This window comes from Lacerta agilis, chromosome 13 (assembly GCF_009819535.1).
Source record: "Lacerta agilis isolate rLacAgi1 chromosome 13, rLacAgi1.pri, whole genome shotgun sequence".
In the NCBI taxonomy this organism is placed as follows: domain Eukaryota; kingdom Metazoa; phylum Chordata; class Lepidosauria; order Squamata; family Lacertidae; genus Lacerta; species Lacerta agilis.
The window spans coordinates 49,227,374-49,240,418 of record NC_046324.1 but is presented as its reverse complement, the minus strand read 5'-3'; the positions used below and the strand labels follow the sequence as shown (position 1 = coordinate 49,240,418).

General features: G+C 45.9%; 1 long non-coding RNA gene and 1 pseudogene across 1 annotated transcript; one reads left to right on the top strand and one right to left on the bottom strand.

Annotated features, from left to right (window-relative positions):
- LOC117056686 lies at positions 1-1,067 on the top strand. Its single transcript, XR_004427751.1, has 2 exons — positions 1-474; positions 512-1,067. It is a non-coding gene; the product is annotated as an uncharacterized LOC117056686 (long non-coding RNA).
- Positions 1,068-1,558: 491 nt separating this feature from the next.
- LOC117056298 lies at positions 1,559-4,157 on the bottom strand (annotated as a pseudogene).
- Positions 4,158-13,045: the final 8,888 nt, after the last annotated feature.

The window sequence follows — 13,045 nt, the reverse complement described above, 5'->3', positions numbered from 1 at the left end:
CTTCTGGGTGCATTTGGACCAAAAAAGAAGAAAAGGCCAGTTTTTAAGCAGGCAGCTATGAGGAAAGCAAAGTGTTATTCCTTTCAATATTTAAAGAGGGGTTGCTCTACTCCCTCAGGATCATTCTAGGTGCTGAGTGTCTTCAACAACAACAACACTGTCCTCTCTATGCAATGTTGGTTTTTTTCTATTTTATGTTCCCAACCCTTAGGATTCTTATAGTCTGAATTTCTCCACCACAAGGGCTCCCATCTCCAGAGAGCATTGAAGTAATTGGCAAGAATGTTGCCACTTTATACACACACACACACACACACACACACACACTGCATCAGGTGTTTGGGTGCTGTTAAATTTGCTTCTAGGATTTGCCAACTAGGATGAGCCAGCTATGATAGCTGTGCTTTTCATTAGCAGACCAATGGCAGCCACAATTGGGAGATGACTCTGTGTGTGTCCCCATGCTGTAAAAAGGTTCTTCTGCTATCTGGGCACTGATCTGCAAGGAAAGGCACAAGAATAGGCCAGGCTGCTTTTCCTGGTCAGTTGGCAACCCTAGCTGTAACATCAGTCCTGGGAATTGCCTGCGGACTTCTCTCTTGTGGCTTCTCTCCCTCACCTTTTGACTTGCTGTCACAGAAACATACCAGTGAAGACAAAACGGACATTTTCTCTCTCTCCTAACTTGGTTTTGTTTAAAACCACAATGGCTGTACTGTATATCATGCCACTTTATACATATATAAAGATACACATGTATATGTGTGTGATTTTTTTAAAGCCTTTGAACATGACTAGTTGCTTTCAAGTGTTCTGCACTTACCCCAAATGTTTTGAAATTTTGTGGGGGTATAAACTGAGGAGTGAGCCTGTTTTTGTATCCTTCCCTTTCCTCTCATTAGTTTTATTAAATTGTACTGTAGCCATTTTTTAATTTTTTTACTGGTTTGGGTTTTCTCCCCCCCCCCCTTGTTCAGCAAATGCTAAACAAAAAGTTCTAAATGTAATTTCTGTGGTTTCTATTCAGCTTCAGTTTAATGTTTTAAAATAAACTTTGAAAACGCATAGCCCTGGAGTTACTTGTCTTTATTTTAAATCACCGCCATTGTTCCTTGCGGCTTTTGTTTTATATTTAACTAAGTTTGGGCATAGTCTGTTAGCATTGGGGACTGTGTTTTATGGATTTGTGCACACACAGAGAGAAAAATGCAATTGGTTGCTTAGATTCTGCAATTAAAGGTAAAGGACCCCTGGATGGTTAAGTCCAGTCAAAGGCGACTATGGGGTTGCGGCGCTCATCTCACTTTCAGACTGAGGGAGCCGGTGTTTGCCCACAGACAGCTTTCTGGGTCATGTTGCCAGCATGACTAAACCGCTTCTGGCACAACAGGACACTGTGACAAGCCAGAGCTGCAGCGGTATCTGTTTATCTACTTGCACTGGTGTGCATTCGAACTGCTAGGTTGGCAGGAGCTGGGACAGAGCAACAGGAGCTCACCCTGTTGTGGGGATTCGAACTGCCGACCTTCCGATCGGCAAGCTCAAGAGGCTCGGTGGTTTAGACCACAGCGCCACCCACTCCCTTACTATTCTGCAGTAAGAGAGGATGAAAGGAGGAGGCATAGCTTACCAGCACTGGTTGTAGACGTGCCCCCTTCTCCAGTCCTTGGCATCGTCCATGGCATCCTTCCCTGACCTGGTGCAATCCAGATGTTTTTGGACTACAGCTCCCATCCACTGTAGATGGCATATTCCTTGGCAAAGGCTGCCCTGCTGTAACTGAGTGTAAGGGGGGTTACTGAAGTAGCTGCCTGTTGCTTCCCTGTATATAAAATGGGTGGCTCACCTTTCTTAGCCTGTGCACTGCAGTGCTGGATGTTTTCTCCCACTCTGGAGGGTAGGACTCGAACCAATGGCTTCAAGTTACAAAAAAAGGAGATTCCAACTAAACATCAGGAAGAACTTTCTGACACAGCTGTTTGGCAGTGGAACAAACTCCCTCAGGAGGTGGTGGACTCTCCTTCAATGGAGGTTTCAAAGCCGAGGTTGGATGGCCCTCTGTTTTGGATGCTTTAGCTGAGATTCCTGCATTGCAGGGGGTTGGACTAGATGACCCTTGGTGTCACTTCCAACTCAACTATTCTATGTGGGCATGGGGAAGTGTGCCCTGATGCACAGCATGTCAAAGCTCGTGATTTCGTGGGGAGGCTTCTCCCAAGTTATAGTGCCACGAAAACCTTCCCTGATGCAATGGCTGCAAATGTTGTACCTTATAACTCTTGTTAAAAACCATTGTGGGCTCAGTTGCCACAAAGGTGTGTAACGATGACCCATCATTTGTATGGAAAGCCATATTGATCGGGTTTTGTTTACCGTATTGACAGTGAAAGTTAAATCAACCACCTTACCTGTTCAGGATGGTTAAAATTTCTCTCATCTGCATTCAAAAGATGCCTGGATCAGTTCTCTCCCCTCCCCCCATTTGTTCTCCCCCCCAAAAAAAATATTTATTGGTGCAAATGCGTGCCACACAGAATCTGAGCTTCTGGGGAGAAAAACCACTTGATCTTGCCTGTCTTTTATCTCCTCAAATTTCACTTTGGCCTTCCGCCGGGCTTTACATTTCAGCGCAGGGTCCCTGACAACAGTCTTGTCAAGGGGAATATCAGCGGAGTACGTGGTAATAATAATAATAATAATAATATTTATTATTTGTACCCCGCCCATCTGGCTGGATTTCCCCAGCCACTCTGGGCGGCTTCCAACAGAAATCAAATACAAAAATATCAAACATTAAAAACTTCCCTAAAAAGGGCTGCCTTCAGGTTTTTTCTGAATGTCAGGTAGTTGTTTATTTCCCTGACCTGTGATGGGAGGGCGTTCCACAGGGCGGGCGCCACTACCGAGAAGGCCCTCTGCCTGGTTCCCTGTAGTTTTGCTTCTCGCAGTGAGGGAACCGACAGAAGGCCCTCGGCGCTGGATCTCAGTGTCCGGGCTGAATGATGGGGGTGGAGACGCTCCTTCAGGTATACAGGACCGAGGCCGTTTAGGGCTTTAAAGGTCAGCACCAACACTTTGAATTGTGCTCGGAAACGTACTGGGAGCCAATGCAGATCTCTCAGGACCGGTGTTATGTGGTCCCGGCGGCCACTCCCAGTCACCAGTCTAGCTGCCGCATTTTGGATTAATTGCAGTTTCCGGGTCACCTTCAAAGGTAGCCCCACATAGAGCGCATTGCAGTAGTCCAAGCGGGAGATAACCAGAGCATGCACCACCTTGGTGAGACAGTCCGCGGGCAGGTAGGGTCTCAGCCTGCGTACCAGGTGGAGCTGGTAGACAGCTGCCCTGGATACAGAATTAACCTGCGCTTCCATGGACAGCTGTGAGTCCAAAATGACTCCCAGGCTGCGCACCTGGTCCTTCAGGGGCACAGTTACCCCATTCAGGACCAGGGAATCCTCCACACCTGCCCTCCTCCTGTCCCCCAAAAACAGTACTTCTGTCTTGTCAGGATTCAACCTCAATCTGTTAGCCGCCATCCATCCTCCAACCGCCTCCAGGCACTCACACAGGACCTTCACGGCCTTCACTGGTTCTGATTTGAAAGAGAGGTAGAGCTGGGTATCATCTGCATACTGATGAACACCCAGCCCAAACCCCCTGATGATCTCTCCCAGCGGCTTCATATAGATATTAAAAAGCATGGGGGAGAGGACAGAACCCTGAGGCACCCCACAAGTGAGAGCCCAGGGGTCTGAACACTCATCCCCCACCACCACTTTCTGAACACGGCCCAGGAGGAAGGAGCGGAACCACTGTATAACAGTGCCTCCAGCTCCCAACCCCTCTAGCCGGTCTAGAAGGATGTTATGGTCGATGGTGTCAAAGGTAGGCATCAAGAGCTGTAATTGTAGATCTTCACAAAGGACTTGATCTTGGAACGCCTTGGCAATCTTCTTGCCCATGCTTGCTGTCACTTTGCATGGGTAGCGATTGATGCCGGCCACCAGAGCGTGGCTTTAGGGACGGTCAGAGGTGGCATCAACAATATTCTTAACAATAACAGCTTTGTGTCTGGAATAATGCCCAGCGAGGACAAGGACAACTTTCCCTGGTTTCATAAACTTGTCCATCTTGGAGCTGCGGCAGCGATGGCACCCACACCCTATTGTGGGACCCTGACCCAGTCAAGGTGCCCAGGGTGCAGTGATGTTGTTTCTGGGTATGGAATATCCAGAATATCTGCATAGCTGTCCCAGTCTGCCCCTCGTGCTGCAGGCAGCCTTCACCAATTGTGCTTAGTTGGGGCTGATGGAGTCGGAGGACATCAGGTTAGCCAAAACTGAAATAGCCACTCTGGGACTAGAAAATAATGCAGGGTTTTTTGTAAAGACGGAAACAAGGAACAAGTGGGATAGCGAGTAGATTAACTTGTTTCTGTGAAAGGAGTCCATCTCTGCTTCTTCCAGTTGCTATTTGCATTCGGCATCAATCCTGACTTGTTTCCACAGCTTTCAGCTGCAGACCATAATGCTATCTCTGCTTACTCACATTTCAAGTGTTCGTGTCACACCGCTTCCACCAGGTGGCAGCAGCACCCTGTGTGTTCCCTGTAAAATTTTAAGCTCCTCCAGGAAAAAAAACGAGAGCGCCTTGAAGCAAAGACTAAGGAATTCATGTTACAGGTGGGTAGCCGTGTTGGTCTGCCATAGTCAAAACAAAATAAAAAGATTCTTTCCAGTAGCACCTTAGAGACCAACTAAGTTTGTTCTTGGTATGAGCTTTCGTGTCTGAAGTAGTGTGCATGCACACGAAAGCTCATACCAAGAACAAACTTAGTTGGTCTCTAAGGTGCTACTGGAAAGAATTTTTTATTTTGTTTTGACTAAGGAATTCATGATAGCAAAATATGTTCTCAGCTACAATCCACTCTGTCCGATGCATGAATTGTTATACTGAGTTGGTGTAGTAGAGAGAGACACACAGAGAGATTGCATGGGTGGGGAAGGGGTGAATTGTAAGCTGTGACATTGGAAGGGAAGGAAATGTAGAAAGGTACAGGTGTTATATTCACACACACAGCCAGTTATGTTGATGATCCAGACATCCTGCCATTTGTAAGTCAGTTAACACCTGCAGCGTGATAAAAATCCACTGCATTCAACCACTCTTTTGAGGCGATGCAAGAGTAATTCTAACTTTTGCAGCAGCAGAAAAAAAACCCTGGAAAATAACATTGCAAAAGGAAGGAGCTGTACCAGAACTTGGTTATTTCTCTTTGTAGTTGCAGGCAGGTTTATTTTCTTGATGTGAGAGAGCATTTCCCACACTACTCTGACAGGTATAGTCTACTCATTTTGCTGTGTATGTAAATGATATCTTAATTTCTACTTGGGAAGGGAGACTAAAGGAACTGCAACGCCAAATGCCCTTACTTGAGATTAAGGCCCATATCATTCACTGAAACTCACAGTCTAAGTAAGAATTTGAACCGGTGTAATACTTCTGCACTTTTATCAAGCATATTCCCCCCCCCCCCGTGATGTGCTTCCAAATATCTGGCCCACACCCTCTGCTCCCAAAATACACACACAAATTCAATTGAGTTTTCCCAGAGAACTGGACAGGGGAGCTCCTATGAAGGAGTTTTGGCACATTCTGTGTTTACGAAAGACCTGGCCAAAGGGCTCTGTCATTGGAGGGGAAGTGGCGAAAGAGTGCTTTGCATCTTAGCTCATGAATGGGAGTGAGTTGATGGGTGAAGTCAATGCTTCAAGCTTTGCTCAGCTGAAAACATTTACTCCTTGCCCACAACACACAAATTTGGTTCTGGTTAGTGGTTTTTTCTCCTACGCTCCAGCGTTCGGCCAGGGCCACAGGCTTGGTCACAGATCATTCTTCATCTTCAATGGAGATGGACACAAAACAGCTGGATGGGATGCGTGGGATGGCTTCTTCGTGCACGGTGCTCCAACTGTGGGACGGTGAATAGATTACTAGACATGATCCACCCACCAAGGAGTAGAACGTGAGAACCACAGCACTGTGACCTTTGCTGCTTCTCCATTCAGCTGCCTCTTCTACTGCCTTTCGTTTTCCTTCCAGCAAGATGGGAGGATTTCACCCATGTCACTCTGCTTCTCTCATTGCCATTTCCAGGCTCTGCTTTTACCCACTTTCGAGACAGAGGAAGCTGCCTTATATTGAGTCAGTCCATTGCTGCAACCGGCTCAGCACAGTCCGCACTGCCTGACAGTGGCTCGTCAGCGTTCCTGGTTCTTCCTGGAAATGTCGAAGATCGAACCTAGGACACAAGCTTAACATGAGTCAACAGTGTGACGCAGTAGCAAAAAAGGCTAGGCTGCATCAACAGAAGTCTAGTTTCCCAATCAAGGGAAGTAATAGTACCGCTCTATTCCAGGTGAGATCACACCTGGAATACTGTGTCCAGTTCTGGGCACTACAATTTAAGAAGGATATTGATAAGCTGGCATGGGTACAGAGGGGGAGGACCAAGATAATCAATGGTCTGGAAACCAAGTCTGTTGAGGGAACTGGGTATGTTTAGCCTGAAAAAGAGTAGACTGGATGGCCATCTGTTATGGGTACTTTAGTTGAGATTCCTACAATGGACTAGATCACCCTTGGGCTTCCTTCCAACTCTACGATTCTACGACCTCCTTGTCCCTGTAAAAGAATGCAATGGGGGGGGGACATAGTTTCTGCCCCCTGCTTGCAGAACTTGTGTGAACTATGTTTGTTGTGACATGTCTTTTCTGACAACTAAAAGCAATACTTGAAATTGGTGCTTTGTTTAGATATATATTCTGCCTTGCTTCCAACATGTGTCCAGTTCTGGGCACCACAGTTCAAGAAGGATACTGACAAGCTGGAACGTGTCCAGAGGAGGGCAACCAAAATGGTCCAAGGCCTGGAAATGATGCCTTATGAGGAACGGCTTAGGGAGCTGGGTATGTTTAGCCTGGAGAAGAGAAGGTTAAGAGGTGAGATGATAGCCATGTTCAAATATATAAAAGGATGTCATATAGAGGAGGGAGAAAGGTTGTTTTCTGCTGCTCCAGAGAAGCGGACACGGAGCAATGGATTCAAACTACAAGAAAGAAGATTCCACCTAAACATTAGGAAGAACTTCCTGACAGTGAGAGCTGTTCGGCAGTGGCATTTGCTGCCAAGGAGTGTGGTGGAGTCTCCTTCTTTGGAGGTCTTTAAGTGGAGGCTTGACAGCCATCTGTCAGGAATGCTTTGATGGTGTTTCCTGCTTGGCAGGGGGTTGGACTGGATGGCCCTAGTGGTCTCTTCCAACTCTATGATTCTATGGAACTCAGGGCAGCATACATGTGACCCCTAGGAGTGCTGCATGGTTGATGCCCAGCCTTCTTATTCCAACTTAATTTTAAGTCCCTTCTGAATGCCATACTTCCGTTGCCATGTTGCAATTCTATAGCATTGATTCATCATTCCATAAGCAGCCATGGCCACCATTTTCTTTTTCTTAATAGAACCTTTTCTGCGTCCATCTTCTACTTTGGTATCTATGTCGCATGCTCTTTTTTTTTTTTTAAAGCTTCAATTTAAAAATTAAATTAAATTAAAGGCTTTCATCTTGCAGCTCTTTTCTTGGACAGGACATCCTGTTTACTTGCAGTGGCTCCATACAGACAAAGATTTTGTTTCTACTTCATAATAAGACCCCTTTGGGCCTTTCCTTTGTAACAGAAATAAACATGCAACTTGAAGTATTGTCCAAAACATCTATAGAATTGTTTTGCAGAGATACCCATAGGGGGCAGGGTCTGCTTGTTCCACCAGTGCATGGATGGTTAAACAGGACTGGCTCCTTCTGACAGCTGGGTGTCAGGATCTCAGTAAGTAGACCAACAAAACTTTGGCTACAGCTCAGCCAAAGCTAAGCTGATTTCAATGAAATCAAGGCAAACTATATGTGCTCAGTAGGGAGAAATTTGATTTTGATTGCATTTTAAGTATAAACTACCTCTGGTCCATGGGGTCATGAAGAGTCGGACACGACTGAACGACTGAACAACAACAACAACCTAAGTTGCAAATCGCAAACCAAGCTGCAAACCAAAGTACAGCTATGCTTCGGAATTTGCACTGCTCCAAATTTTGCAGAGGGCGCCTCCACCCAAACGATATGTATGAAAATGCATCAGGAGAAATTGTTTGTAGAAAATGTGTGTTTTAGTCAATGTGTTTATTGGGGCAGATTTGCAGCAAAATGCTGGCAAATATTCTGAAGGATTTCTTTTTTTTACAATTGTAGATTTTGATGGCAATGTGGAAAACTAGTTTCAAGATGGGGGAAAAACTGGATTATAAAAGAAACCAAAATTGGTAGTCGCCCACCCTGCCTCCTACTGCATGATGGTCATGTATCGGTGCAACTTCCCTGTTTTTCTTGTAGGGGACACTAAGGCAGGGCATGGAGCACCTGTGGCCTTCTGGTTTCTACTCAGCTGCAACTCTCCTCATCCCTGATCCCTGGCCAGGCTGGCGGGAGTCTCCCCAGCAACACCTGGAGGGCCATCGGCTCCCACACACCTCATAGCTCTTTTTAGGCATTTTCAGTACCTTGCACAGCAATTTCATTTGCACTACTTTCAAGTGTAAACTGTGTTGCACCTCAACTTGATGCTGTGACTGGGGATCAAACCATAACTGCATCCTCGGGGATGTGGAAGCTTGATACATGCATTTATTTATTCCCTTCTGTTTGTTTTCTACCTTTCTTCTGGAGTGGAAACCAAGGCAGAGTCCATGAGCTTCCAAGCATTGGCCAGGCCTGGACCTGCTTAGCTTCAGCAAGATGATGGAAATCATGTGCTGCCAGACTGTACCCTTTGGGGTATAAGAGCTCTGCTGGGTCATTCCAAAGGCCCATTTATTGCAGAGGCCAACCAGATGCCCACCTTGAAGCAGGACCTAAAAGCAATACTATGCATGTCAGTCCTCAAATATAATAATAATAATAATAATAATAATAATAATAATAATAATAAAAATAATAATAAAAATAAAATTATTTATACCCCGCCCATCTGGCTAGGCCTCCCCAGCCACTCTGGGCGGCTTCCAACACAATACTAAAATACAATAATTTATCAGATATTAAAAGCTTCTCTAAACAGGGCTGCCTTAAAATGTCTTCTAAAAGTCTGGTAGTAGTTGTTGTTCTCTTTGACACCTGGTGGGAGCGTTCCTCAGGGCGGGTGCTACTACCGAGAAGGCCCTCTGTCTGGTTCCCTGAAGGTCAGCACCAACACTTTGAATTGTGCTTGGAAACGTACTGGGAGCCAATGTAGATCTTGTGGTCTCGGCGGCTGTTCCCAGTCCCCAGTCTAGCTGCCGCATTCTGGATTAATTGCAGTTTCTGGATCACCTTCAAAGATAGCCCCACGTAGAGCACATTGCAGTAGTCCAAGCGGGAGATAACCAGAGCCTGCACCACTCACCTGGAGGTTCTATATAGCCATCATGACCAATTGCCGTTGATAGAGCTGTTCTGCATAGCTGCAAGTATTAGTTTAGGGGTTAACTCATGGGTATTTGTATCATAAAGGGTTAGAGGAAGTTGGAGGTTGAGTGGCACTGGAAGGCCGCAGCACAAATCCCAATCCAGCTGCCTGGCAGGATGGCTTAAATCTCGCTCAAGCGGTTTGCTCTTTTGCTCTCTGTAGATTAATGCTTACTGCCTCTTGAATTCATTGCGAGGTCTATTTCTAACATGAGCCGAAGGTAGATTTTTCCAGGATATACTGCTGTTCTGATAACACTGCTGGCTAGCTATCAAATCTGACTCGCTATGGGACAGAAGATTTATTCCAGAGGCTGCAGCCGCTGGCCAGACGGTGATGAAAAACGGCTTCCTCCGGTGGCAAGCACCCAACCCTCACTGTTGGACCGTGGAGAGCCAGCCCAGCCGTTATCATGGCTGTTCTGGGTTGCTGAACCATTACAAAGCAAACAACAGGAGCTGGCTTTTCCCAGCCAGAGTCCATATATCACCCCCCACACGGAGACCATTCCACTGACATGCGAGAATGAAAGTTTGCTTTGCAGCATAATGCAAATAGTTCCTTATGGGTGCGATTTTTTACTTTTAAAGGCATTGCAGAGCGTCTCAAGTTTTAAGGAAACATACATTTGCTACTGCCAACCCATACACCCAGAATGGGTGTCTGAAATGAGCTCACCGTGTTTGTGGCTGTGTGGGCGTATTGTTGTTTTCTACCAGCCTTTAGCTGAGAAATGAGAGCAGAGGTGGAATGGGGGGTTGGGGGGACGGCACCAGAGTTTTGCCCCAACTCACAGAAGTTTGTAGGACACAGCATGGAGAATACAGATTTTTCTGTGTGTGTCATAATAGTAGAACTTGCAGGCATCCCATGAAGCTCAACGTTGGACGAGTCGGGATGGATAAAGCAAAACACTTCTTCACACAGGGCATATAGTTAAACTGTGGAACTCATTCCTGCAGGAACCAGTGATGGCCACCAACTAGGATGGCTTTGAAGAGGATTATATGTATTGGTGGAGAGAGCTAGCCATAGCCACTAGTTGTGATGGCTCTGCTCTGCCCCCACAATTGGAACAAAATAAAATAAAAAAATCATTCCAGTGGCACCTTAGAGACCAACTAAGTTTGTTCTTGGTATGAGCTTTCGTGTGCATGCACACTTCTTCAGATACACTGAGACGGTAGTCATCAAACCCTTAAATACAGTGAGGGAGTGGGGAGGGGTATTACTCGGAAGGGTGGTGGGAATGGGTGATCAGCCGATAGGTGTGGAAAAGCTGCAATTGGTCTTACAGGGAAAGGCAAGGGGTGAGATGGCTAAAGATAGCTTTGTCATGTATGAGATAAGAATCCAATGTCTTTGTTCAGACCAGGTTTCTCCATGGTTTTTAGTTTGGTGATTAGTTGCAATTCAGCCACTTCTCTTTCCAGTCTATTTCTGAAATTCCTTTGTATTAAGACAGCTACTTTGAGATCTTTTATAGAATGTCCTGGGAGATTGAAGTGTTCTCCTACTGGTTTCTCTGTCTTGGAATCAGCGATATTTCTGAATACCAGTTGCAGGAAATCACAGGAAGGGAGAGGGCTTTTGTACTCCCTGGCTCCCGGTACATTTCTGAGCACAATTCAGAGTGTTGGTGCTGACCTTTAAAGCCCTAAACAGCTTCGGACCAGTATACCTGAAGGAGTGTCTCCACCCCCATCGTTCTGCCCGGACACTAAGGTACAGTGCTGAGGGCCTTCTGGTGGTTCCCTCGCTACAAGAAACCAAGTTACAGGGAACCAGGCAGAGGGCCTTCTCGGTAGTGGCACCCGCCCTGTGGAACGCCCTCCCACTAGATGTCAAAGAGAAAAACTACCAGACTTTTAGAAGACATCTGAAGGCAGCTCTGTTTAGGGAAGCTTTTAATGTTCAATATATTATTGCATTTTAATATTCTGTTGGAAGCCACCCAGAGTGGCTGGGGAAACCCAGCCGTATGGGCGGGGTATAAATAAATAAAATAATAATAATAATAATAATAATAATAATAATAATAATAATAATAATAATAATAATAATGAAAATATGGTATTATCCTGAAAATGTAACCATGAAAGTAGCTGCGTGTGCACCATTTATTGGGAGGAGATGGTGGTCCGTGTGGTGTAGCAATCTCTGGCTGGGGTATCAACTGAGGATGGTTGGGCTACAAATGTGGACATATCAGTCAGGCCCATTCAGAACTAGCAGGCTGTAAGGCAATTGTGTCAGATTCTCAGTGGCACCACTAGGTCAAGATCCCTGGACGTGGTGAGGACACGTGGAGGACGAAGACAAGGAGTCCCAACTTCTTCCTGATCAGTCAAAGAAAAAGAGACCCATTCTCCACCCCTTCGTATAGGGCAGTAAACATGGAGCAGGAGCTAATGGCTCCCTTTTCCTTTCGCCCACCAGGAAAAAAGGCACTCGTTCCCTCTTACCTGCTGCCACCCCGGCTACTTCTGACCAGGTCTGTTAAGCACAGGAAGATGGTTCGCACCTTACCTGAGACCCCCTGAAACCTAGCACCACCTTTGCTTATTGCAGCTTATTTAATGTAAAGAGATAAAACGCAGGAAAGGCTCTTGCCAGGTAAATGAGTAAGTACAGGCATGTCCAACAGGTAGATTGTGATCTACTGGTAGATCGCTGGGTGTCTGCGGAGATCACTGGTAGATCATTAGCTGAACAACTGTGGCTCCCCTAAAAAAAGCCCAACATTTTACCTCCTCCCTGAAAAAACTCAACAACTTTGACCTCAACCCCCAAAAGGGGGGGGGTAGATCACTGCTGCTTTTTTTAAACTCTGAGTGGATCGCTGTCTCTTGGGAGTTGGCCACCCCTGCTAGGCTTACAATAGCGTCAGATATTTCTCCTGCAGGTGAAATATCTGCTGCAGTCCTCCAACCACTAACCCCCTCCCCTCAAATGTTCCTTCTCTCCCTCACCACTGGGTGGCTGGCTGGCTGGGAGGGACCCTGAAAGGCAGTACTGCAACACTGTGTTGCAGCTCCTGTTGTTTGGCCACTACTCCTGCTACATCTCGCAGCAAAGGATGTGTGATCTTATTCCCCGCGTGCGCCACACACAAAACACCGCAGTCAAACGACATTAACCAGCCAAAAAAAACTGCTTTATTAACAGCAAAGAAAGGATGGCTACCACAGTTTCCATGGTAACAATCAGGTTTAATTCCCTGAGAACATTTGTCCTTGTTATTTCCCCCCCCCCCTCCATTTCCCTCATTTAAAAACACGCACAACATACATACTCACACCCCAAACAAACTCCCAGATACTGGGACATATAAATTAAGGATAAGTGATAGTCACATAAGACCCCCTGGCCCTCCCCATTTCATTTTTTTAAAAACAGATTTTATAAAAGTATTTTTTTTTCTGATCCACAGGAAAAAAATTATTTAATAAAAAATCCACAATTTACAAAAGCGGCACAAAAAAGGG